This window comes from Dermacentor silvarum, chromosome 1, assembly GCF_013339745.2.
Source record: "Dermacentor silvarum isolate Dsil-2018 chromosome 1, BIME_Dsil_1.4, whole genome shotgun sequence".
Classification (NCBI taxonomy): domain Eukaryota; kingdom Metazoa; phylum Arthropoda; class Arachnida; order Ixodida; family Ixodidae; genus Dermacentor; species Dermacentor silvarum.
Genome location: NC_051154.1, coordinates 48242804 through 48267357, shown reverse-complemented (window position 1 = coordinate 48267357; position 24554 = coordinate 48242804). Strand labels below are relative to the sequence as shown.

General features: G+C 46.4%; 1 protein-coding gene across 3 annotated transcripts in view; it reads right to left on the bottom strand.

The window, feature by feature from the left end:
- Nucleotides 1-24554, bottom strand: part of LOC119462391 (transmembrane protein 163) — a 90540-nt gene that overhangs the window by 63469 nt on the left and 2517 nt on the right. The window contains exon 1 of one of the 3 annotated variants that reach the window (XM_049667672.1): nt 2132-2283. The exons of the other annotated variants lie outside the window; for them this stretch is intronic. The gene's annotated coding sequence lies outside the window, so the exon portion shown is untranslated. Of the gene's footprint in view, nt 1-2131; nt 2284-24554 lie in introns of those variants that run through there. 3 annotated transcript variants of the gene reach the window in all.

Here is a 24554-nt window from a genome sequence, read left to right as displayed (position 1 = left end):
CCGCCATTAGTTGGAAGAGGATCTGCCAGACACGTTCAAAGAATCTTATGTGACGTTGTCAAGCACCTTCCAGCTACACTTGGAAAGCATTGGGCCTAGTTAATGTCAAGCGTCTTTCTTGCAAGCTGAAGAAGCATGCAGCCTTGCATGCACAGGTTGTGGGTTCATCTCCCACCGTGGGTAAGTTTCATTTCCTTTATTAAGCATATGAAGCTTACTGCAGAAAATTCTACAGTCGTTCATGATTAATTAGAATTAATCGAGGGAATTAAGTTCTGCTATCAGATTTCGAAAAATTCGACCCAATACGTGCTCGGGTTTCATATTCTGTTGGCTACATTTAAGTTTAGCACTGAGCAACACCGCCGGCAAAAAAAAAATGTGAAACTTGGCATAATACACCTGCTATAGCAGGTCTATTTGACGCTCTGTTTGTCTGCTCCAGATGCATGCTCTGACGTTTGCTTCAGACAAACACCGATATACGTGCCTATAAACAGAGCTGTTTAGCAATAGAGCTTTAGCGAAAATTGTATCGCGAAGGCAGCAATTTTATGTAAGCGGTAATTAAGTGCATTGAGTTGGCCGGTTTTACGTACTTAAAGGCGCACTTTAGAGATTTGAGACATACGGTTTCATTGTGAATTAAAGTCATAAGGAGCTCTTTCAGATTTCGAAGCTCCGCGATTTTCATACATTTCGCAGACATCTTGGAATTCTAACTAAATATTCTGCTTAGTCAATCCCAATAATGTGATTATATAAACGACCACAAATTTCAGGCCAGTTGAGCGATTGCCCGTGTGAGCATTTCAGCCTTCTCCACGAATTTAAATAATAAAATCGAAGTGTAGCTCGAGCTCATGCTTCCTCTGGGTGCGCGATATCCATGATCGCTTAGCAAAAAGTCGGACAAGTGGTTCAAGTTACGGGGCCACCACGTTGGCCAATAACCTCCTAATTTACGGGTAAACTAAAGGCTGCTAAATATCACTGCGACTTGCCGCCGAACATCAGCTGTCTCTTGTATACCGGATGGCTTGTGTCTATAATGTCTCGTCATCGCGGTCAGTCACAAAATATGTAAAATTTACATAATTCAAGGAAAATATTGATAAAGGGCTACTTTAAATAGTAATGCTAGATACCAGCAAAATCCAAACATACTCGTATGCACCAACAGTTTTTCACTGAACGATGTCTTAGTGCGCGCAAGTCTTATGTAAACCTGAGTGCAGCTAGTAATGGTATATAGGTGCGCGAACGACAGCTGTATTCGGAAGCGCGAGTAACGCGTTTTCAGAACGTTTCAGACACGACGAAGAAAATTGCTGCTTTGCCACAGCGGAGAGCTACGACGAATCCCTGTGAATGAGCCGATGCCGCCGTCAGCTCAAGTTGACGGCTTCAGCATTCGCCGCACGCGTTTCTCGATATATTCGGTGACGCCTCACCGCCGTTGACGAGTATCTGAATGCGTGACTATTGTACAACAGTTGTTCGCTGTCGACAATGTTGCACCATGTAGTATATTTCATATTTTCATAGGTGCACATTCGGTAGTTTTCGTTGATCCTTCCAACGAGTGGCGAATAAGCCGAGAATTAGGCGTATTGCAGGACAAATTCACAGAAAACAACAACAGGTTCAGTAGTAATATTTATAACAGCCGCAACTAGGCACAATACTCTTTGTAGTAAGTTGTCGGACAGACCAATTCCTCAGGCTCTTCAAACCAACACCTCTGAAGTGTGTGCTGTTACTGTTTCATCCGAATAAAAAAAAAAAAATTGCATTGCAGTGGGTGGCAGAACTAGTTTCTGCTGATCCTCCTTCCAAAGTGTTCGAAACTTCGTGTTCCTGCAGAAAACAAGAGGAGCAGTCGTTCGAATGTATGCGGCCATATATTCTATCCGCAAAAAAAAAAAAAAGAAAATTATGTAAACAACTGCCGTCAACCTCATCGATCTAGACACGACGGCGCGCTCTGCAAAGCCCGGGTGCCGAGCAATTTCAAAGTGAATCAGGCCGCCACCCAGAGAACGATTTCTTTTTTTTTCTTTCTCAGCATGCGAACGCAGCAAAAGAGGAACGCGCACAGTGCGAAGGATAAAGCTAAGCATGCACGTACTTTCCGCGCTCTGTCGGACGCATCTCCCCAGCGCATGTCGGCGGAAGGCGGCGGGGGCCGGACACCCACGCGCCGAGGAGCAGCAGCAGCAGCAGCTCGGCCGTCTGATCCGCAAACACCGCGCGCAGTGGCGAGCGAGCACGCTACACACAAGGGCTCCTATCCGGCAGCCCGGGAAAGCAGCTGCTGCTGCGCTTTTCTCTATTGTGCTACTGCGCGGATTTTGACGTAGAAGCGGGCTCCTTTTTATTCCAGCTCGCCTACCCATGGTCCATTGTACAAGCGGCTAGCGCCGATGAAAGATGACAGTGTTCTCTTCCTAAAGCGAAGGGCGTGCTCCTCACCCATTCAGCTACAAAAAGACACTGAGGCACGCTAAATGCACCTGATGCACGCCGAAATCCGCGCAATATGGGGACAAAAGGAGGGGGAGGAGAAAGCGCTTCACCCCTTTCTTAGCTATAAACACGACCGTTCGATGACCTATAGCTTTAAAAACGTTATCCTCAATGTTACATGTGCCTCAAGCGTAACACAGAAGAGACCAGAAGGAAGACAGCCGAAGTACGCTCCGTTTAGCGTTCTTCACGTCATCCTCCTTGTGCTGTCTGGTGGGTAAATGGTGTCTTTACGACGTTTACAGTCCTGTCGAAGCAGCCGAAAGAACTAGTCGGGCTAGTCACGCTAGTCACGCTGTCACGCTAGTCGGGCTGCGCTGACTGAAGCGAGCGCTTCGTCACGCACGAAAGTAACGTCGCGTTCTTGACGTCGGCGCACACCAACACCTCCAAGAGATATCCTAGGAGGCGTTGCTCATGCTCGATTTATATCTTGTGTAAGCAATTTTCGTAGACGGAAAGACAGTTGTCGATGAGAATACTCACCTCGAATACTCATCACGACATGATGCTGCAAAGCGGCGACAACGGGATAATTTTGTGTTAACCATCGGGGACTCACCCGGTCATTAAAAAAAACTAAACCCATGGCCAACACAGAGCGAAATCAACGACCTAAGTGGCCGATCTGAACAATGTGAACCCATTACTCAGCGCTGAGATAAGGGGAGAGATGAAACAATAGCAAATGAAGGGCATAACAATGATGATTGCGATGATATGCTTATGCGAATGAACAAAAACGGGAAGCACCTTTGTGAGCCGCGCATCAAGTTTGCTCCCGCATAAATTAACATGGTCTTCACATACCTAAAATATCTAAGAAGATGGCTGGTTGTCGACACGTGCCAATGAGACGGTCATTGAGCGTGTCTCTTGCGAGTAAAACGGGCACACACAAAGAAAACGATCAATCATCTCGAGGCTGTCCACACGGCTATTGAGATGAGGATAGTAACGAGTAAAGGTCACGCTAAGTCTCAGTATACGGTGTGTAGCTGGAATGCTTTTGCTGGAGATCGGGTGGCATCCGGAATTGAAGCCCAGGATCAAGTAGATAGAGTCGGTGATGGCGGTGATCCTAGTGGGTCCAGTAACCTTCCCGAAGCCCAGTGCATGATGTTGTATAATGTAGCATCAGCGCTGAACCCAACCATATTCATGTCACAGAGGCCTGCTTAAGTGCAACCCAGAAAGGAAATAATGTATGTCTTGTAAGCTCTATAACGCAATAACACAATATAGTGCACTGGATTCGCCTTGGTGTCGCGTTCACCAGGCGTTATGCACAGTTCACTGGTTGCTTGTGAACACTGAAGCAAGGTTTTGAACACTGTCAGGTGCCCGAAACACTTGAGCATCTGTTTTGCTTGCGTCATGCGTGTGCGCGCGAAAGCGGAAGAGGCTGCTTGGTCTCTTCGACAGCTCACGACAATAGCAGACCACTTACATGACGTCTGTTTTGAGTCATTGGCCTGACGCAAACAATACAGCCAACGGTGATTATAATGGCAGCACAAACCATTTTGAAAGCCGCTGGACGGTATACGGCTTAAGAGACGCCGTCGCGTGGTGGACGTGTATACACGCACTTCCTTCTCTTCCTAACCGTCACTCCATTCCATGCCCGTTGCTATTTTTTTTCCAGTGCAGAGTAGCAGGTGAAAAGATATAGCTCAGACCTCTCATGCTCTGCGCAAATAAATTCTCTAGTATCTGGACTGGAAAATGGAATCGTGATGGAAGTAGAATCGCGAAGGACCAACCTTGCCTCTCGGCGCGCTCATTGTCATCAAGGATACAATGCGTAGGTGCCCGTTGAAATGTTATATCGCACCCTTTCCGCAAGATGCACACGTACAACTCGGCAAATTCATAAGCAAGCAAGTTGCGATGTCCTCGTCTAATCACATTACCCAACTACGGTGCTGTTTTAGTTTCACTAAGGACAGCCTCTGTCTGGGGTGCTTCTTGGGAGATAAAAAACACTATCATGGGTGGCAGCAAATAAATCTATACTGCCGTCGACGTTGCTTGTAGTCCAGTTTAAAGCTTCGGCGAATACAGCACTGGAACAACGAAACTTTGTAATTAAGAGCGCTTGCAAGATATTTGAAGGTTGCTATTGCTATCATCCGCCTAAATACGAGTTAAATATTAAATTTCTTTTTTTTTTTATGCAGAGAGTTCTCAGCTCACGAACCGAAGCCTAGTCTTGCTCCAACCCTCTTTGTCTTTGAAAAGCCACCTCACCTGTCCAGACGTTTCGAACCAACACCGCAGTACTGTGGCGTCATCTATGCTTCTGTCCCCGTTTTCGCGTGTATGCCGTCTTTCGTTCGTCAAAGATGCGCCAAGAAACTCAACATCCACTTTCACGCCTCGTTCGTGCTCCTCCTATTGGCGAGTGAATCCCGGACTTTTTTTTTTTCTTTAGGCCAGGTCTCTTTTCTGATGAACTGAGCTACCATGCAGTAATACCTTCCAAGTTTATTATTTGTACTTCTAAATGCTGTCAAAAATATTGCAGCCTAATCAACTCAATCTAGTGGGTAACTTTCCCCAGCGAGGAGAATAGAATGTCCTTGATCTACACTCTTTCTTCCAGCACGGTGTCGAGCGAAACGGGGCTTGCTCGTCAGTTATCCCTTGCTGAATGACAATGATGCACAGGTGAAACCCGCTCACTCGCCTAATAACGATTGGTACTGTCCCCTTCTTCAGACTAAACCCTGCAGCCTCCAGCTGATGTAGCAACAAAGCGTCGAGCCCTATTTTTTCCCCTCTAGAACCACCCATAACCATTAAACACAAAGTAAGGCCCCAATCGACGAGAGAGGCTATTACAGAAGGCGCCTAGACAATGCCATCGGCGCTTCTGCGTATGCTCAGAATTTTTTTTTTCAGTAAACTTATTTTGTGACCGTATAAATGGCTACCGTCATTATTTGCTTCTTTGCGGATCATCGGATCACAGCTCCTATTAGTCCTTGAAGGTATTAGTCCACGGATAGTACCAGTTCGTCACCTGCCAGTCAACCCCCAAAAGGACGAATGGTTGCGGTAGGTAAGTTACTCCCCAAAAAGAGCAACCTCGATAAGCCCCATTTCCTCTTTTAAGGCGGAAGCCTGTAATGGCTCATTGTCAAGGTCATTTGCCGTTAGCAGAAACGGTCACAGCTTTCCGACCTGATTGGTCTCTTCTGTGTCGTTACGTCACTGTCGCTAGGCACAGGTGTGCGCCTCCTGATTGGCTCGCGTGCGTGACGTCACTGTCGTCAAGACCGGGTGTCGGGGTGCTTCGGTGCATGGAGGAAGAAAAATATAGGAGGGAGCATTACGTCACGCAGCCAGCCTTGGCAAGCGAATGCTTCGTGAAGCCAGCAGTGGTGGCCCAACACGTGACCTCTTGCGTCGAGATCACGGAGAATCGAGGTTTGCCGAGACGTTTGGTTACCGGTAGTTTTTATTCCGTACGCGCTCAGCCGGCAGCTGCTCATATTCAGGAAGAAAAAAAGATTGTTCCTTGTTTTGTCTTTTTTTCCTTGGTTTTGTTTTTGCTTATTTCAAGAGTTTCAAATGGTTTCGAATAGGCATTGAAAAAAAAAAATCAACCGGGAGTACTAAAACCTACCGCGCGCTCTGACGTATTCTCCGTGCTGTGAAGTTTTTATCACATGTTGGGCCACCACAGTCGGCGACAATCGCGTTGCGGTATGCTCCCTCCTATATTTCCTTCCTCCATGGTTCGGCGCCGCGCGGGTCTGTCATTTCTTCGTCGTTACTACAGTTGCTATAGCAACGGCGCCTGCTTGCCTATCCGTTTTGTCTCCTGCTCCACTCATGCCCTGACGCCTGTAGCGCGCATAGCTGGCATAGCACCGCCATGGAAGACGCGTCTCCTCCTGATCCACAAACGGCGCTGCAACAGTTCCAGGCGGCCAAACTACTTTAACAGACACTTTAACAGGCAATGGTGTCAGGCTTCCGCCGTTTCATACTTTCGTCTCGACAAAGTGTCTTCCAATTTTCTTTTTTTCTTAGAGTCCCCACTAGCTGTACCAGAAGTTAAACATCTAAGCTTTCGAATGCTTGAATAAATGTCACTTGCGCATTTACATGCGTCATTTCTGTATCCTCTTGCTCATAAACATTTATCAGCACGCACAAGAAAGAGAAATAGGAGAGGAAAGGCACGGAGACCCTGCACGCGCAAGCCGTTTCACATACCACACTGCGGTTGCTTCCCCAATACAACCTTTACCTGATATTTGTTTAATGCGCTAGCATTAGGAGTGTCAAAGTGTAATGAAGTATGTGTGTGAAGTGGGACGCTGTGGTCCGGAATCAAACGCGCGACCTCGCGATCAGAAGCACAACGCCAAAGCCACAGAGGCACCACGGCGGGTGTCCCATTTATTGCTTTGCTAATTTATGACCCGCTCCTACGATGTACGAAAGCAGACCGTCAGCGATATAAACAAGGCGCTGGGTAGCAAATGACTTTTTTTTTTTTTTTTTTGCGGCCCCACGTCTTTTCGTCCTGCACCTGAAGCCAGACTTTTCGTACACAGTGGTTGTACTGAACGGCCACACGGCGCGAGCGGTGATGGCCAAAAATAGAATATGAAAACTGAACCACCCGGTCTAGCTCCTTTTAGGTTCTACGGGCACTATATAGCCTCCAAGCGCACACATGCACATCGGTGCTACGGACCTTCGAAGGCACACCGGCGCGGACACACACACACGACACACACAGTGATAACCAAACAGAGCCAATGGTTTATTGAGTCTTCCCAACAAGACACGCTGGCTTCTGGGACGCTCGATAAACGGGCAGGAGGCAGGCTAGCAAGAAGCGGGGGTGTTCACATTTGCTTAGTGCTGCGGCCTGGTGCGTCCGTCGTCGCTCGCTGTTCTCCGGTCGTGGTTCTCGGAAGATGCAGATTCCTCCCGCTGTTTCCGCTCCGGTCGGTGTCTCGTAGTCCACTCCTGGCATCTTCGCGCGTTCGGCGAGTCCCATTCTGGACGTCCTCTCCTCCAGAGCAAGGGAAGAGAGGGCGTCCAGTGAGGGGGTATTGGCGCGCCTCGCGGTGAGCGAAGTAACGTATTTCCGCCGTTTCCCACAATACATTACATTTCTTTGTTCCTGTTGACATCGACAATTAGATGTTAGAGCTCTCGTACTGCCGTATTGCCATACGGCATTCGTACTTAGCCGTCCGACACTGCGCACGCGGGTGCAGTACTTGGCCCACACTACGGCAGCAGCTTTTAGTCCCCTTTCCCAGTGCAGGGTAGTCTACCGGGCTCGGCCTGGATCACCTCCCCGACTTTCCTTTATGAACTCTCTCTCTCTCTCCTAATAATTGGGTGGCTAAAACTCCGCGCTGTTATCAATATCTAGTAATTCGTTAGGTCACATCTTCAAGTGCCTATTAATAGTAGATCACGAAGAAACGTAACGATAAGGGTTTTTTTTTTTCCCGTCAAGCTATGTATTTTACCTGAATGAACACCACTGAAGGACGCCGTCGAATGCGGCACTTTCGGGAGCCCGTCTCTCCCGAATATTAAAGACTGCATTCAGCAACGACACTTCAGTTTGCTTTATTATAAGGTAAGGTTGTCTTGATATGTAAATTAAGGTCGTCTTGATATTCGGCAGAAGGAGCAGTTACATCACATCACTTTGATACCTTAAAGGCCACGTTTAGGAGTGTTATACTGTATAAGGGGCGAGTCACTCGGGGGGGAAAATCCTATACATCTGTCTGTTCATGGCGACAGGTGCCCAACAACTCCTCAAACGAAAGGATAGTCAGTTCCACACAACGATTTCCCATGACGCCTTCCGTGACTTACCTGAATTGGGGCGCGGATGGATTGCGAGGAATTCCATACGAAATGAACTGTAAACTTCAACGCGAACAGTGGTCGCAGTAGGAGAAGGGAGAAATCAGAAATCGGCCGTGTGCAGCCCTGCGAAATGAGAAAAGAGTCTACAGGACGCTCAGGCGGGCGTCCAAGCAGCGCGCGTCTCTCTTCCTCATTAATCTTGCTTTCGATCACGTGCGCGCCGAAGTCTGTTCCTGTCGGCTGCAGACAAACGCAAGCGGGACCCCATCGGCAAATGCGCATAACTCACGCCGCCGAGCACCTCCTCAAGACTCGCCGACGAGTCTGCACCCGGTCGGATTTTGTTGGACGTTCGACGGTGCTGACCGCTCCCCAATCACAGTACCCTGGCCGCCACACAATGATCGAAAATAAACTGAATACCTCGAGCGTACTCATGCTGACTCATTGTATGAGATACTGCGGTTTCAGTCCTTATTCATGTCATCGTTTATTGTCCAACAAAAACACGTACTGAAAACATGGCGTCTCGAATACAATGGGAGTGATGGGGAGCTTAATATTAAGTTGCGAAACAATTGCAGCACCTGTCTGTTTTCTTTTGTTTTGTTTTTTTTTTTCTTTGTAGGTGGTGATGTAGGCAGTTCAATGTCTATACCTGTATAGCACAGAGCACGGAGAGTAAGATTGAGCGTTTACAAATGGAACATTTAAACAAAACATGCGCACACGGTACACCCACCCGATTAGTTTAAAGCACTCGTGATAGCATGCAGATAAAACAACTTGATTAAAAACAACATATGTATAAAATTAGCTGCTCCTATAAAGAAGACAAATTTGCAACCGCATTGTGTAATTTACGTACCGTAATCCCGAGAACACCTAGTAAAACGAACTGGCGCTATTAAATTTATCCGGTCAAAAACCGAACTTCCAAACACCGACATGCGGCTCGGTGGTCATGTCGAACAATGTTTCGGCAAATGATGCATCTAATCCTAAAATTTAAGAGGGTTACAATAAAAACCTTATTTTACAGCGCTCTGCCACGCATTGTTTTTTAATGCGATAGCAATAGAGGCGACCGTCGCCCACTTTGTATAGGTATCCGTCAAACGAAAAATATGGACCGATCCCGTAGGCAGTGCCGTCTATAAAGCGCATCAAAGTGCTAGCTGTCACAAGCGAAGAATGAGAGAAACTGGCACGTGACGAACGTGTCAAGCCTTTCAAAGAGCGACTTTGCCATGAGAGAGAGAGAGAGAAAAAAAAAACTTAAATGGTACAAAATCGCACCGGGACGCTCACTCTCGGGAGGCCTCGGTCGAGGATGGAGCCCCGAGTCCAGGAACCCATGAGCCGTAGCCGCACGGCGCGCTCTCTTAACCAGATCAAGCTGGTCACCGGAGTCGATCGCCGCTGGACACCTGGGCGCGATCTTGTACGCGTTCCAAAATGGAACGGAGGTGGTCCGTTCCATCGAGCCGCACACGATTGGTCAATTTGATCGTCACGGTTCAAATTGACCAATCGTGTGCGGCTCGATGGAACGGACCGCCTCCGTTCCATTGTGGAACGCGTACAAGATCGCGCCCCAAAGCTTCCCACTGTTGTGCGGTCGGGTGTGTGTTACGAGGTATTGATTTTGTTATAGTTGGCATGTCATGTGGCATGGTAAAGCGTGGCCGGTGCGTTACAATCGGGACGAGTGTGTGGATATTGCGCGGGATACATCGCGTGATAAAGCGTGCGATGAGGGAATGCAATTGCCTCCATGACAGTGCCTCGTCGCGCGTGAGTGATGTGTGGGGAATTTCTACCTTTCAAGTTTGAAATGTTGCAAGATTGCGTGAAACTGTTTGAGGATGGGTTCTAGTCTTTCCCCTTCACGATCGTCTCGCTGAGAGGATCGGTGGACGTGCGCTCGAGCCCAACTTCATGGCCCTTCAGATTTCCAGCGAGAGGTTCGTGACCGGGGGGTCCAGATGATCGTGGCTGTTTTAGGCAGGGTATACTTTCATAGGATAGAAAGCGCTACCTGTGAGAGTCTACCTTTAGCGTTATTTCTGCCAGCCGCTTGCGAGTCGGTGGGCAGAACGACCTAATCTATGCCACGGTTTGTGCCAATGGCCAACCGACGGTAGCCTCTTCAGAAGCATGCGCGTGATCGTGCCCTAATGGTTGTAGCATTGGGCTGCTGTGCTGGAAGACAGGTTCGATCCCACAATCGGTCACGGTGGACTTCACTCACCTTGGAGGTATCTAACAGAAAACTCGAGGTGTGTTGAAGCTACGCAGGCGAGTCATTGTGTGCACGAAATCGCAAGTTTGTAAGAGGCATGAGATACGGAAACGTCACTTTGACAAACGAGAGTGTGCAAGGTCGCCCGTGACGCACCGGGCACAGCTGTCGAGGCGTCTACCACGCGTCGGAAGAAGTGGGCCGATCCTGGAGATTGTGCAATAGCAAACTAGGCCACCGTCATGCTATATTGGGCCCCGTAATCGCTATGCTACAAAGTGTGGTACAGAAGAACAGTGTTATAGCATTTAAATAACCGCATCACGAAAGCTTCACATAGATTCCATTGTGAATTGGATATGACGTTATTGTATCTATATAAAAATATACCTCTCAATACGCGTGCTATAATTTGAGAATTAGCGGTAGCTAAATTCAAACCAATTTTTATTTATGAACAGGCCTGGTTCACTAATTGAGGTAAATTGTATGTCAATTAAGTTGTGCGAGTAAGCCGACAAAACTGTACCGGCTATCCGCAATAAGGAACCACAGCAAAAAAAAAAAAATTAGTCGCCATCCCGGCCCTGCGAAAGTGGATGTCCAGCGAAGCTGTTGAAAACCAACACTACAACTGCAGAGGGGGGGGGGGGGGGGGGGGGGGGGGGGGGGGGGGGGGCATGCAATGCTTTATGAACCTAACTGGAACGCCAATGCATTTCTCCGCAAAGTTCGGTAATTAATATCTCGAAACTGGTGCCATCCCGAGAATTCGTTCCAAGTGGATCCGCCTTGCGAACTCCAAGGCTACAATTTGTAAATTGCAATATGGGCCATCAGGTAATTAGTTAAAACTTAATTAGTGAATTTATGTTAATTATTCGATTATGCATTTCAATTTCTTGTGCAAGTAATGTCCGCCTCTTCGAGTAGACCAGCTCATGAACTAGAATTGTGCTATCTGCAACAGGCAACCTTTAAGAATTTTTGAAAGTGTTCGCTGAAACACCCTGTATATCGCGCGCGCGCGCGCGCGCGTGTGTGTGCGTTTTCATGACGACGACGCCGAGAGAAATCCCGACCAACTAGAGGCCAACCACTTCACTGTACAAAAATGTCCGTGATTGTAAGAAACTAAACTGAGCCTAGGAGTAGGGCTGCAGCGCTTTGCACGCCTTATGCAATATCAACGATTCCATCTAATTTCCAAACAGCTGGTCCCTATCCTGTACCAGCCACAAAGAACAGCTTATTTTTCCATACTGCCACGCCAAAACCAATTTCCGGCCAAGCGTAGACTGGCACAGCTGCGGAGTGCCGACCACGTCAGAGCACTTTGTTCTGGAGTGTGCAGCTTTCGAAACACCGGGGAAAGCCCTCTCGGGCAAGTGGCTTAGCGCCGCTGGCATTGAATCAGCTCGGCATGCCGATTGCAGTGGTGCAGATGACAACGAGAAAGTCAGAAGACTTGTGGGCTTCCGCCCAGACGAGGAAGAACTCCGCACTCCGTGCCTCTCAAAGCATTACTACAGTTTGCCAGCCCTGCAAGCACTTTGACCGACCGATCGACCGGGTTTGACGCCACAAAGCAACACATGGGCTATGACAGATCACGCATACTGGAATCCCTCGGATTGACTTTGACCACCAGAGCTTGACCCGCTTGATTTTCTGTGCACAGATTGGAAACTAGCCGTGTGTGATATTTTATCGGACCTATAGACAACAATCTGGTCCTGGCGTCAGGAAAGGGATAATCTGATATTCGTATTGGCGGAATGTCTTGATATGCTTAATTGGGCCTAGGGCAGGCACCTCGCGGCGTCTGATCGCACCTTCCTATGAGCAATATCAAATTACTGCACCTTCAGCACAAGCAAGGGGTGGCGTCGAACGTGGTACGCGATAAATAGAGCTATAACCTGCCTCTGTGCACAATATAAGCGCGAAAACTTTAGCAACTCAAGCTGTTCAGCAGTTCAAACAAACATTAAAGTGGCACATCTTTGAGGAATACGCAGTACTACACAATATCATCGTGGCAACCACTCATACTTCGACTATGCCATCTCAAGAAGGCTCTGGATTCCTTGCAAAAAATGCGGCAACGTCATTCTCAATATACCGTCAGTGCTACCAGTCACCGCCGATTCTGCAGCACGGCTGGCACACGTCCCGTTCCCTAATTCTGCAATCGGTAAGCGAGGCAAAATAAAAAGGGCGCAGTGGCACAATGAATGACGATCAGAACATGTGAGCATGCACCTCATGACGCTGGAGGATCAATACTTAGATGAGCAGTAGGCTGTACAGTACTCATTCCGCACACTTTACAACAGTCTATGAAACCTAATCTCTGACCCAATACAATCGCAGATATGCGCGAAACACGGTTTCAATGTGAAAAGAACGGCTCGAACAAAATGTAGTGATTCCTCATCAATATAGATACAGAAAAGTGGAGGACTGACGATTTGGACAAGGGCGAAAACTATGCCAATTTTTTTGTCCTGTGAGGAAGCTCGTTTTCAGCGACAAGTTCGGAGGAATGTCTTGCGCATCCGTTGTTTGGATGTCATGAACAACCTACAGCCGACGTTTTTCTGCAAGAATGGGTCTTAGGAAACATTAGCAGCTTCCCGAGTGAACAGTTTCCGATTTCATCGAATGGCTTCCGATATAAACATCGACGGTGTCCCTGCCAAAAAAAAAACTACGACGCAACAGCGGTTTTTTTTTTCTTTTTTTTTCTTTTTTTACATTACAGCTTACACCATGCATAGCCGCCAAGTGCTTGATATATCTGCACTACAATTTCATAGGTGGCACTGCATCATTTCGCTCGTGATTAAAGTTTTCGCCTCCTAGTTGGATAATGCTCAGCCGGGACCTTGAAAGCGACGCATGGAAACGGAAAAACAAGCCTTTAACGCAGCAACTGCTTCACCACTGCCGACGAAGACAGAAATTTTTAAAAACACATAATTTCAAAAGTGGTGTAAATAAACGTAATATTTCATTCAGTTGAAAGGCTTAGCGACTTTTGTTGCGCTGCTAAGCACGAGGTCGCGGGATCAAATTCTGGACGCGACGGCCGCATTTCGATGCGGGCGAAATGAAAAAACGCCCTTGTCCCGTGCGTTGGGGGCGCGTTAAAGATCCCCAGGTGGTAAAAGTCAATACGGAGTCCCCCATTCATTCATTCATTCATTCATTCATTCATTCATTCATTCATTCACAAATTGAAGCAAAACTGCGATGACTCGATCATCCCATCCACAGTGTACATAACAGTCGACAGCACTCTGCGTCGCTCAGATCAGACAGCCAGACTTTTCCGGGTAGACAGGATCACTCGTAATAAAGCGTTTACACACGCCATTCGCTACTATTTATAGATGCAGCACCCGTGTCCTCTAATTGTATTTAATATGAACACGTTTCATTGCACCATACTTTCTACAATAGTGGCACCATCTGTCACGACTATTCGAACTAGAGAAAACGTTTCTTTTTTTATTTTCGCTCTGCCATCGCCACAGACGGCATGCATTTCCGATTTAGTCGCGCAGGCATACTCGGGAATTAATTAGCCCTGTCTAGGGCCAACGAGGCTGTCTTTCTAAGCTTTATGATAATGCACGACCGCGTATGCTTCGAGGAGCCCCGAGTTTGAACAATCGGCTTAGTGGATTGCTCTCAATGCTCCGTTTGTGCCTTTAATAAAGCATGATTTATAATGGGCAGTGTATATAGTGACAAACCTTCTGATGTTGGAACTACCAAGATGGGAAAATTGTTTGATAATCCTTCAAAAAATTATTCAGAAAATGTTTTAAGATACTCGATATTCGATTCGTATTCAATTCTACTAATATTACTATTCGATACTAATATCCGCACACTCCTAATGAAATGTTGAACCATCTCGAACAAACAAAACATTATTTGTCCGAACAGCTGAGAACATAACGTTTCATAAAGTTATCTATTTGAAATAAAAAGTCGAAAGAAAAGTCTGATAAAGCATGTGATTACTGAAAATAATTACCGGCATCTGTGAACACTAACGTTAAAGTATTGGTTTTTATAATCATCGTACTATGCTGTCTGTTATCAACACTTGCAGTGAAAGGCTTGGTCATTCAGCCTGTTATGAATGTTTAGCCGGAGAGTGCAACATTTGTCGGTGCCAATCTTGTTTATGCACAGCTTGCAGACCGATCGAAGCGTTGATCAGGATGAAGAACCATTGTTGCGCAATGTTCTAAATTTATCCCACTTTTGCGCGACTCGTACACTTTTTTTTTTTTAGTTTTCAGAGTTGGTGGCAACCAAAGATAACACACTCGCTGAATCTCGTTACGAATTATAGATACGTCGCCAGCTGCGGCCACCACTTTCGACGTGCTCAGCGGAAGTAAAACGCACGCTTCGAAAAAAAAAAAAAACGTTATGTCGCAATCCGCCGCCCCCCTCTGTCGTGTTCCATAACAATAGTTCTGCCTGCTGTAGCTTCCAGCTAACCGACCATTCGCGCAACGCTCAGAACGGCTATGCACTCGCGAGGGTTGCAGTGCTGCGCTTGCGTCGCTGCACGAAGCCCCATGCAGGGCTTCGTGCAGCACACATGTCGGCGCCATAAAAGCTACGGCCACGCACGCGCAGATTTTTCTTCGCCTGGAACGCATGCGCGCTCACTATTTCGAAAGGCGTCCTCTCCTCTCCTTTCGCAGCCAGCATGAGTAATGCGTCGTAGTGTCGCGAGCTGGCGATTTATTTTTCATCGCTCGGTGGCGCATCGGGCCCCGAAGGCATTTTATTCCCGCTGAACCGAAAAGCCTAACCCAGAGGAAAACAGGACAGCGTCGGAGCCACGCCGCTCTTTGTCACAAGGTCGAGAGAACGGTTTAACGAAAATTCGAGGACACCTAAGCACTTATGAGTTGGGAATGCGAAAGCATTAATGTCCAATTGAACGGCGCTGAGCGGTCCTTCGAGTTCTGCGCGGCGAGTAATATACCATAGCGGTACGTGCTGCCCGAGCCAACAAGCAGCAGCATCAGCAGCCTGCGGTGCCAACCCGGTGATGCCCTCTCCCCTCACTCAACATCTGGCGCGCTAACGCGGCAGCAGGTGGGCCCTTTCGCCCGCTCTGGCTCTGCTCCGTCGAGGAGCGCTCGTGCCGAGAGCGAGGGTGACGTGGCGTCGTGGCGATGCCCTCTCCGCTCAGGCAACACCTGGCGCGCTAACACTTGGCAGCAGCAGGTGTACCCTTTCGCCCGCATCACGATTACGCCACTGCCGAAAATTTACACCAGCAGCGACGTAGAATACACTTGGTTACTGCAACATTGGCTGTTTTTGGCTGGTTGAGCTCTGCGCCACCAGGTGGCAGCACCATACAGGCCGCTCACTTTTACGGTTCCGCCAACACGCCCGAACGCCCGGTCCGCCCGCGTTTACCTGATTACCGGTCAAGCTAAACCTCTCTAATCGCAATGCGAGTGTAGGTGCCGTTTGGTTGCTACAGACGACGGACGCCGGCTTTCTTGCTCAATGGGAAATTTGACGCTTTCGCCTCAATAAGTCAGCCGTAAGAAGAAAACTTTCCAAACGCTCAAGTTATGCGCACGTCAAGGTTTCATTTACACTGATTAGCGAAATGTATCACCCAGTCATGCCCTGCAGATTGTTTCCTCCGTTACCGAAGAAAACGCGCGTGCGCGTATGTGTGTGTTTGTGTGTGTGTGGAAAAGTGAGAGCAGTGCTAAGCCAGTGCCCCTTTCCTTTGCTGGTACACATTTAATCGTGTGTAAAACTTACGCACGGATAAAACGGCCGGCGTTTCGCAAGTAGCGCAGCAAACCTGCGCCCTGCGCACAGACACGCCACTACATTCGATGGTCGGCATTAATTTTACACACGTGCCGAACGGAGACAGAACGGCGCCAGTACGCATGTTTCGTACTGAGACGTTTCCCCCTCCCCATCCCCACCCCTTATATTTTACACTCTCATTTTAGGTTATTTGTGTTTTTGGACGAACGTACACTTTCATGACTTTTTTTATAGCCATAATTGGTACCGAACAGAAATACTGAAAAGAACGAGTGCCTTATCAAAATTTGAAAGATTTATTCCGTACATAGCACGCATGCAGAACGAAGCCACTGCGAGTCGTCAGTTTTTAAAAAAAAATCATCCCCGCAATAAAGTGGCCGCAACCGGAACGGCGATATCGCAACACGCGGCGCAGAAAGGCTGATAGCAAGAGTGCCGAGCCATGTCCACGATTTAGTAAAGTGGTTCAGCAGGGAGATATCGCTTCATTAGTCTTTTAAAGCTGGGCACCCATCGAAACTTCCAAAGGAAATGGAAACCAACATGGAATTACTGTCCTCCAAATCACACCTACGTTAAGAACCGAGAACAGTCCGACAGTCCCATTATCGGCGTCCACGGAGTCGAGCGCTGCGTGATAATTAAAATGTTTATTACAGTGCCCAGGAACAGCTATGGACCACTTAATACGCAAGACAAAATGTACAGATACGACAGATGGTGTAGACAGAACAATCTGAGATAGGGAAACGAACAAATAGGGAAACCGAAAACGAAGAGGTTTTACGTAAAAGGGAACTAATCATACGACATGATTATCTACGTACATGCATATATACAAAACATAGGTAATGAATTATGAAATATGTCAATACAGGCAGAATACTATTTTTTTTTTTTTTTAGTTGAGCCATAGGAAAGTCTAATGCAACAAGGCAGCGCGGAAAACGTGGAATGCTGCCTATGGTATACTTTTGCGGCTTATAAAGTTGCACATGATTAAGAAGCATTGGACGATGTATAATGCCATGGACCACCTTATAGAGGAACAGAAGGTCCGATTTAATAAGTCGTTATTGTAGAGGTGTGAGTTGAGGTATATTTTGGAGGGCTGGGTCGCCAGAACGTCAAAATTGATGCTAGAAAATTGATATCAAATTATTCTGGACGCGTTCAATGAGGTCAGAATTAGATTTGCATGTTCCGTCTCAAACTAGAGAGACATACTCTAGTACGAAGGCATACAATTTTAGAAAAGCAAGAAAGAAAATTCACAGGGTCTCCTATGTTATCCCTAAGACGACTTGAAGACGAAAGCCCAAGTGCCGATGCATTAATTAGCAAATTTCATCAGCCACTTTAATCGCTTTCTCACCCCTCTTAATTCGTTTCGACTACTGTTAATTCGTTTCGACTACTGTTAATTCGTTTCGACTACTGTTAATTCGTTTCCATTACTGTTACCTTCCATTCCTCTCAATTACCTTCCGTTCCTCTCAATTACCTTCCATTCCTCTCAATTACCTTCCATTCCTCTCAATTACCTTCCATTCCTCTCAATTACCTTCCATTCCTCTCAATTACCTTCTTGCTGGGGTTTTACGTGCCAAAACCAGTTCTGATTATGAGGAACGCCGTAGTGGAGGGCTCCGGATTAATTTTGACCACCTGTGGTTCTTTAACGTGCACTACAACGCAAGCACACGGGCCTTTTTGCATTTCACCTCCATCGAAATGCGGCCGCCGCGGCCGGGATTCGATCCCGCTACCTCGTGCTCAGCAGCGGAACGCCTTAGCTGACTGAGCCACCCCGGCGGGTCTCTCAATTACCTTCCATTCCTCTCAATTACCTTCCATTCCTGCTAAATCACTTCGATTTCTCTTAATTCACTTTGATTTCTCTTAATTCGCCTTGTAATCCGCTCATGTTCAGTCATGCTTTGGCCCGCTTTAACTGCATTTAACTCGCTGGAGAGCTCACTAATCTTTTTTATACAATACGTGCTGACGGCATGTTTTCGCTCAAGGACGTTGAAGGTCGACTGAACGATGGGACATTAGGCTTTCGCCTTAATAACAACAATGTACACTGATGCGATGTACATACATTGTGATACACTGGTACAGCCGTCATCTTTATGAAGGGGGAGACGCGAGCGCGTGGCTGATCGCCTCGAAACCCACATGTGGCGCGGTGCCGTGGCGAGATGTGAAACGAAAAGGAGAGAGCGGCGCCGTTCCTTTTACTGCCTACACCCCTTGCTGCAGTTTCTTTTTTACACTTTACTATGTTGTATGGCAGACGACCGGACAAGAGCGCTTTGTTCGTAACTGATAGCATGATCATGGCATCGCATCTTCCGGAGTGATCGACGAAAACTACGACGATAGCTGAACCTGCGTAGATGCGTCATATCTGTATCTTGAGTTTTGTGCTGCTTAAAGGAACGCCGTATAACAGATACAGGGTGTCCCAACTATCATGCGCCAAGATTTAAAGATATGCAAATGTCACGTAGCTGGACAGAACAAAGGTAATGTTGTTTGCCGTCGATTAGAGATACTCGGATTATTTTTTGCATTACGCCTAGTTACATAATTAGTCTTACTTAATGAAATTCTCAAATATTATAGTTAGATGAGAAGTGTCAATGAGAAAATTGTAGAGCAACATGAAATACTCCCAATACAGCTTTCGGTTGCTGAATACGTGCTACATAAAAGCGTTTTTCCCAACGTGAAAGAAGCCCGCGAATACACGCAAAGTGCCTCGAGCGGCTGGTCGCGCATGGCATCTTCACGTAGGATGATAAGCGCTGTTATATGATTTTCGCTTTTATCAACGGCACGTGAGATAGTAAAAGCAAGTCTGGTCTGTGGAAATGTATTATGCTTTTCGTTTGCCTCGAATGCTTCCGAAGCTGTGATAGCAACAATCGTTATCGAAAACAATCTTCGTTTGCTAAAATGTCCCAACAAAAGATGGATCAAAAAGAAAGCCTACGAAGAAGACGAACACATTCATGACGGGAGTGTAGGCAGTATAAAGAACGACACCACACTCTCTTTTTAGTTTCACTTCTCGCCGCGGCGCCACACCACATGTGTGCTTCGAGGCTATCTGCCATGTTCCCTTTCATAAAGATAACGGCTGTACATTGTACACTGACTGATACACAGTATGCAGAGTAGGAACATGGGTACACACACACACGCTTACACTCGCATTGCCTATACATATTACTATACATTCATATATACACACGTATAAGCAACAAGCAAGTATAACAGTAACGATATATTTAGCCGATATCGTTATCATTGTCGTTAAAATCTGAATTCTGGGGTTTTACGGAACAAAACCACGATTTGATTATGAGCCACGCCGTAGTGGGGGACTCCGGATTAACTCTGACCGCCAGGGGATCTTTAACGTGCCCCCAATGCACGGGACACTGGCGTTTTTGCATTTAGCCCCTATCGAAATGCGGCCGCCGCGGCCGGGATTCGATCCCGCGACCTCGTGCTTAGCAGCGCAGCACCATAGCCGCTAAGCCACCGCGGCGGGTTGGTAAAATGTATTTGAATCAGAAAGAAAGAAAGAAGTATTTTACTATGCACATTAAGATTACCGGGCTGCTTAATGCTTGTAGGTTACCACCTCTCCGGTGGCCAGTGCTAATCGTTGTCAGACGACGGTGCACCTTTTTGTAAAACACTATGCAGGCACCACCAAGACGTGTTGTCCGAAACGCATCTATTCCTGTGAGCCCCGCAGCGCGATCTGGTTGTATTCGCAAGCGCTCAAATAATGCGGACATCTCGGCATATAGCGTTCCAAAGCACATGGACCTCTAGGAAAGTCTAATTTCATGTCACCGCAGCATTGTGCATAACGGCCCAAGTTTTTACCTAAAGTATAACATAGCGGTCACTGTGGATTCATTGCATGATTTGACGGCTCCGGCCAATAAACTCCGGCTAATAAAGTGAATTCTTTTCATGTCACTCTGTTCCATCCTCATCAATCTCAGCTACTCGCTGATGATTCCAGCGTCTAGATGCCCATCAACCTGATAACTATGAAAAAAAATTATTTCGAAAATAACTGGCATATAAACGTAATATTTCGGCTCTAGGCGGAACGATGTAAGCAATACGGTCATAAACGCATCTCACACTGTCAGATGCACAACTTTAGTGTACCATAACTTAGTGCACGAGTCCAGCGTTTGCAGCGCAGCTGGCGATGAAATTTGATACGCATTCGTTTATAGAAAAGCTGTCGCTTGGCGGTGAGAGAGGCCATCACTTTGTAACAGCAGCCCTCACGGACACTTCCGGGCGGTGACAGCCAGATTACACAGCGTGTGTTGTCCGTTGAACAGCAAGCGTTCTACAACAATCCAGACTCGACGGCGTGTGCAGTACGAGGCAGCATCGCTCGCAATTCATACCAGCCGGAAGAAAGGAAGTGGATAATTTCTTCCAAAACGTACCACATTTTCTGCTTGACCAACGCCCTGCATTCTGAGAAAAATCATACTGGTTCTCATTAACAATAACATAGTTTCGCTGGAATATTTGTGCTGAAACCAATTTATACCTGTGGCGTATGTAAGCTTTGCAGGCAGGGGCTATAAACTGGCTATCGCATAAAATTGTGAAGAAAAGGTTTTGTTGCCCCCCATTCATGAAAATATGTATAGTTTAAAAGCATTGCATTTCCATGCATAATAAGCTAAACGACAGATTTACACTGTAAACCGATCTATATCCCTTCGGTAAAGGATTTTGAATAGCGCAAGTACGTCAGAAGAATACAAGGAAAGACAGAGCGCTATGTCTTTTCTTGTATTCTTCTCACGTACTTGGTCTATTCAAAATCCTTTACCATGGCAGAACAACAGGCCCATATTTCCGCGGTTGCGATCTATATCGCCTTAAGGGTGCCGTACTTGTCTATAACACACTTGCACCCTAAAAAAAAGCATTTCCACAAACCAAAACACCCATACAATGGGCGCTTTGAGTTGCCATAATACCCGTTTTTTCTTATGTTTACAAGACATGACACCTATTGCTTAGAAGCCATACGTACACGCTTTATTCATATATGAATAATCTACAGGCAAATACAGCTGCAATTATAAACTATACGACCTCCATTCTGCAATTCACTCTAAAAAATGGGGTGACCCTGGCTTCATTTAGAGAGGAACTGTGATGCCCCTATGTTCGTCCTTAAATAGTAATTTTTCTCCCTCAGGCCCCCATGGGAGGAAAGGTTCCTCCCCTCCAAAACCAACATGGCGGACGTCAGGCAAGATAAGCTATGAATGCAATTAGGCTTACTAGCTGCGCTCCTTCTCGACTGGGAAACAACGTGCGCGTCGTAAACTACTGATGTTTGCGTTACTAAAACATTACGTCATACGTCACTGATGTTTGCAAAAAAACAGTCTCGCGAAGCTTTATTTTAGCACTTATGACACCAGATTCAACGGCCCGCAAAACACTTTCATACACACAACACGTATACACAGGTAACATGTGATGCAAATTATGATACGGCGACGGCCACACTTTGGCACGGTGAAGGTCACTTTGACATACAAGCACATCACGCTCACCCAACACTGCTGCGCTGCCTACACCCACATACTTACTAAACGACTTGTATACCCAAGGTGTTTCGACCTGCAGTATAGGGCCAGTGAGTGAATCTCTGTTCTACCTAATTAAACAATAAATCTTGATAGAACGTTTGTTTGGATATAGTCAGCTAATAGGCACCTTAAAGCCACACATATATATGTTAATATAAAGCCGCACCATATAGAACATCTTTCGTCTAACAACTTCCACTTATCAGCACGGTGGCGACGACATATACAATGAACAGGTGTTTTAACCGCCCATACGACGCCCATATCCTTAGTGCCAAAACGGTTCTTTAGGTGAACAATACACCTTTACAGAAACTAAGATGTTTTGGTAACCGCAACACCCTTTAAGAAAACCCACATTTTTGGAAATTTCGCTTTGGCAAAAGGGCGTTTTTGGTGCTCGAAACCGCTTTAAGGGTGCAAAGTTGTTTACTGTGTACATTACTTTATTTCCATTGAAAAAAAAAAACTGTAGGCGATCATAATCTTTGACTTGGGTGTCTCTTAGTGGCACTCGCCCCTCAGCGTGGGTGTTCTGTGCATTGGTGTGCGGTAATCAGTTATTCCTAATTCTAATTATTACAGACACTTCAGTAACTCATCTTGTAACTAAACATATGCTCTGATATATCTATAATGAAACCCATGAATTTTGTAGTGTATTACTTTTTTTTTTCAGATTTATTTTGAATTTCGTCCCCGGTCGTCTCAGCTAATTCTAATTATTCCAAACACTTCAGTAGCTCAACTTGTAGCTAAACTTATGCTCTGATTTACCTATAATGAAACCCATGAATTTTGTACTGTAATATTTTTTTCCGTTTTTTTTTTTTTTTTTTTTGAATTTCGGCCCTGGTCGTCTCAGGGGGTGAACCAGAAATGCTGCGCAAGAAAAAAAAGAGTGGCACTCGATGCTCGTGCCACTAACAAGCGCAATAACTAACAATATTAACCCGTCAACAATATCAGCGCTCTACTTGTAATTGATTTGGACCGAGTCTGCCGGAAGTAACTAGATCGCTTGTATTGACGTCATCATGGCCGCCACCTTAGGGTACTATAGCACGTGGAAAAGCTGCGTAAACAAGAAACGTGACAGCACTGCAGCAGAACAGGTGCGTCTTGTCGCGATGTGCAAAACAAAACAAAACGCAAAACAAAACAAAACGATGTGCAAGTGATGATATGGTGCAGGGACATCATTGTGGCCGCCATGTTTGAACACTAGCATGGTGAGAAGCTGCGTCAATGACGTCACGTGCAAATTATCTTAATCATCTTATCTTAAGCTTCACCCTCACCCTATTGTGAGAAAAACAATTTCGCCCACGATCGTCACTGGGGATTGAACGCATGCGGCAATGTACATTTGAGAATGTTAAAATGCGGTTGCTCGGTAGCAACTGCTGGTGCTGATTTCTATTAGCATTTCCTTCGAAACAGGGTGGCGACAAATAGCCTGCTTGAGCTAATCAACTTTTACATCTATTGCAGTCTAGCATTTCGCCTATCTCGTTCTTTTTCTCTTCATTAAATCCTATATCTCTCTATCGTACCTATGCCTGTAAAGACCCCGGCTTTATCAATCTTTACTGTCTTTTTTTTTTTACACCAACACTCTAAACGTTTCTTGTTTATCTTGACCGCTAATTGGTTAATGCTTTTATCCACGTTGAATCCCAACGCTCCTGGAAAGTGAACGTTCTCAGAAGTTCCTGCTGGGCGATTATCCTTGGCATTTCATCTAAATGTGCGGAGTCAGTCTCGGGACGGCTCGGAGAAAGCTGTTAGACAGCAGAGCTTGGACAGAAGAGCATCCTTTACGGCTCACAAGCGCTTTGACGTTTTTAACGCCACCTGACAGTTTTGTATTATAATCACGCAAGTTATACTTCACGGCCGCAACTTTTGCAACAACTCCTCGACAGTAGCACCTCTGAAAAGGTAGTTGCAGAAGCTCGTCGTACAGAATGGTGCCAGTCCAGTAGCACGCGGCCCGAAGCTCTGTGCAAGCATATGCCTAAGCCTGTTCGTAATACTATAGGCAACCTGCAATGCTGTTGATGATGATGATGATGATGATGATGATGATTTATTGGCATCCCTTTTGAAACGGGGCGGCGACAAATAGTCACCTAGCCTGCTTGATTTAATCAGGTATACTATACATGTTCTTTATCTAGCATTTTTGTATGCCCTCTCATTAATTTTCAAAATTTTTCAAAGTTTGGCTGTACATGTCGCGCCACCTAGCAGCGGCGGTGAGCACCCGCGAGTAGGCCCTCACCGCCATTTCACCTTGGTCCGTACTGCGCTCAGGCGCGCCTGAAAGCTTCCTTTTCCAATTTTTCAATGGATTCACCGCGACCACTCGGCAGCTCCTCCGTGAGAAGTGTGAACAAAAA